The following is a 4082-nucleotide window of genomic DNA, read 5'->3' as shown; positions in this document are numbered from 1 at the left end:
TACGTTGAGCTATAATAAAACTGAAGACTGTAGTACTTGATCTTCATCTGCATTTTAAGTCCTCTTCACTGCCACCAGCCAAGGTTGTGTCATCTGCTTATCACATGTTGTTAATAAGTCTTCCTCCAAACCTAATGCTACCTTCTTCTTTATTTAATCCATTTTTTTATGATTTTTTTTTGCTCAGCATAGAAATTGAGTAAGTATGGTGAAAGATTACAACCCTGGGCCACACCTTCCCTGATTTTAAACTGTTTAGTATCCTGTTGTTCTAGTTTAACAACTAACTCTTGTTTTATGTATAATTTCCTCATGATCACAATTAAATGTTCTGGAATACCCGTCTTTACAATGTCGAATGCCATTGTGTAGTCAATAAGGCACAAGTAAACATCTATCTGGTATTCTTTGCTTTTAGTCATGATCCATCTGATATCAGCAATGATATTCCTCATTTCATGTCCTCTTCTGAATCCAGCTTGAATTTTTGGCAGCTCCCTGTTGATGTACTGCTGCAACTATTTTTGAATTATCATTAGCAAAATTCTTATTTTATATGATAATAATTGTACTGAAGAGGACTTGAAACACTTACTTATGAAGGTTAAAGAGCACAGCCTTCGATATGGATTGCATCTCAATGTCAAGAAAACAAAAATCCTCACCACTGGACCAATAAACAACATTCTTATCAATGGAGAAAGGATTGAAGTTGTCAAGGACTTCATTCTTCTTGGATCAACTATCAACACTCTTGGAAGTAGCAGTCAAGAGATCAGGCGACGTATTGCACTGGGCAAATCTGCTGCACAGGAACTTTTTAAAGTATTGAAGAGCAGAGATGTCAGCTTGAGGACTAGGGTGCGCCTGACCCAGGCCATTGTGTTTTCAATAGCCTCATATGGATGCGAAAGCTGGACAGTGAATAAGGAGGATCGTAGAAGAATTGATGCCTTTGAGTTGTGGTGTTGGAGGAGAATACTGAGGGTGCCATGGACTGCCAAAAGAACCAATAGATCTGTTTTGGAAGACGTGCAGCCAGAGTGCTCCTTGGAGGCCAGGATGGCTAAGCTTCGTCTCTCCTACTTTGGACATGTAGTCTAGAGGAAACAATCGTTGGAGAAGGATGTCATGCTGGGTAGGGTGGAGGGTCAGAGAAAAAGAGGAAGACCTCCAACGAGATGGATCGGCCAGGTGGCATCATTGATGGACTCAAGTGTGGCAGCGGTGGTGAGGTTGGCCCAGGATCGAGCATTGTTTCGTTCTGCTGTGCATGGGGTCGCTATGAGTCGGTTCCGACTCGATGGCACCTGACAACAACAACAATTATACTGCTCAGTGCTTTCTACATTCATTGGGCTACCTTTCTTGAAAATAAGCACAATATGGATCTCGTATAATTGGTTTTCCAGATATCTCTGTCTTTCAAATTTCTTGGCATATACACATAAGCACCACTAGCACTGTATTAGGTTATTGAAACATTTCCATTTGCATTTGGTCAGTTTCTGGAACCTTGTTTTTTGTCAATGCCTTCAGCACAGCTTGGATTTTCTCCTTCCGTACCATTAGTTCTCGATCATCTGTTTCTTGAAATTATTGAACATGGACCATTTCTTTTTGGTACAATGACTCTGCATATTACTGACATCTTCTCTTGACAATTTCTGTACCATTAAATATTTTCCCTATGTTGTTGTTGCTAAGTACAGTTGAGTTGGTTCCAACTCAAAGTGACCCTGTATAGGGTTTCCAAGGAGCAGCTGGTGGGTTTGAACTGATGACTTTGTGGTTCACAGTCCAATGCTGATACTACAGTGCCACACCAGAAGTCCAGACACTTTATTGAGGTATAATTTGAAATTAATTTACCTTACAGTTCATCCACTTTAAATACAAGAACCCCATACTGGGCACAGATCCAATACACACAAATTTAGTTGTTTAATTAAAGAAGTTCAGTACTCCAATAGAACAGTTTACATTCCAGTTGCCATGGTTCATTAACTATGAGTTATTTATAAAGTACAGTTTTCTTCTAGTTCTTCAGTTAACAGAACTAGAAGAACTATAACCACTATATAAATATAGATGTGCATCAATGAACAGGAAAAGGTAAAGCATTAACTGCCCTCCTTTCCCAGGAGACGAGTTAGAATGCTGATCAGGTTACTGAGCTGGACCAGTCCTCCCTGTCCAGGAGACAAGCTAGAATGCTACTCAGGTTACTGAGCAGGACAAATCATCCCCATCCAAGAGACAAACTAGAATGTTAATCAGGTTACCAAGCAGGACCAATCTTCTGGTTTCCCTCCTGTTTTCAATCAAGTCTGAAACCTTGCCCCTCTCCGATTCTATCCCCATATAAACCTGTGCTTACCTGCACTCAGGGCTTATAATCTGGAGAAATTTGTTTCTCTGAGCCAGCTGGCTTAATAAACCTGAAACTGTGTTTCACCTCTCTGAGTGGCCTCGGTTTCTTCGATGATGGATCTGGAGCTGCTATGACACTCTAGAATTTAGAGCCGCTGTAACAGCAAGAACATTAACAAATCATATTACTTCTTTCATAGTCTAGCTGTTCTCAAGGGAGGGAGGATGAATCAATCAAACTAACAAAAGCTCTGGACACAGGAGCTCTATGAGGTTCCTGGTTGGTGAAAGACATAGATGCCCGTGAGATGGCAGTACATCCCTTTTTTGACACAGGCAAGCTCTGTACTGGGAACCTTCCTAAACCTTGCCCTATGTATCCCTTTATTTATGTGCTATTTGGCTACAATAATGCTGTAATCACAAATGAATCACCTAGTGAGAATGCTCAGAGTTTTTCCAGTGAATTATCAAACTAAAAGTGGTAGGAGGACCCAACAGGTCAGAAGTGAGGGAGCTCATGGGGACTCCCAATCTTCTGGCTGGTATTCTGAAGGGATAAGGGAATCATATAATTTGTAGCCAGCAGGTCAGAAGTAGGGTGTTGTGTGTATTCTTAAACTTGCTGGAATCTGTATGTTTGGCAGACTAGTACAGTATTCTTTGAATGTGAAGATCTGATCTAGATCCAAGAGGCTAGGGTTAGAGAAAGAAATACTGTGTGGGTACCTGGTTCCAGAACTGAACAGAGAAATGTATACTTTCATATTTTATATCTTCAAATCTAGCAACACAATATTATATTCCTGTGACTAAGACTGGCCATTAGAGATCATTGTTGAAGCTAACCTGATAATCTATTTTTACTATGTTATTTTTGTACATATAAAAAGTTCAATAATTTAAAAAGTAAAAAAAAAGCCAAATATACAAAAAGATAATTTTAAGCAGTATTTATGAGGGTAAGTCAAAATTTTTTGCTTTTAAGACTCCAGTTCATGCATGCACAAGTAAACGTGTCTCTGGATAGCTACAGACAAGTTCTCTCCAAAATGCAAGTCTTCATCTCATTGAGTTGCCAGTTGCCCATAGAATCATTCAGTATTGAAACCTGAGGTTGAACTTTCTCTTAAGTTCTTTCAGCTTGAGAATTTATGAGTGTGTTTTTCCCTTTTGGTTTTCTAACTGCAAGTCTTTGCATGTTTCATTATAATACTTTATTTAGTCTTCTTGAGCTTCCCTTTAACAGTTTCTATTCAGCTCTTCTGTTTCTTCATTTCTTCCAGTTCTTTTAGCTTCTCTACACTGAAGAACATGTTTAAATCTCTTCTGATATCTAATTTCATCTTCTATTTTTTCCTTTTCTTTTAAATTATCTTTCGATTTCTTCATATATGATGTTGCTGATGTCATCAGCAGTTCTTCTAGATTTCAGTCATTAGTATCTAATGCATCAAATATGTTCTTCAAATGGTCTCTAAATTCAGATGTGATACATTGAAGTCATATTTTGATTCTCTTGAACTTGATTTAATTGGGGGGGCAGGGGGAGACTTCAACATGAACTTGCATCTGAACAATGGATGGTCTGTTCTAAAGTTGGTCCCTGACTATGTTTTTCTGATGGATGATGTTGAATGTCTTCATCATCTCTTCCCACAGATGTAGTCTGTTTGATCCCTGTGTATTCCATCTGGTGAAATTCACTT

This window comes from Chrysochloris asiatica, unplaced genomic scaffold (assembly GCF_000296735.1).
Source record: "Chrysochloris asiatica unplaced genomic scaffold, ChrAsi1.0 scaffold00063, whole genome shotgun sequence".
Classification (NCBI taxonomy): domain Eukaryota; kingdom Metazoa; phylum Chordata; class Mammalia; order Afrosoricida; family Chrysochloridae; genus Chrysochloris; species Chrysochloris asiatica.
Note: the sequence above shows the minus strand (reverse complement) of the source record.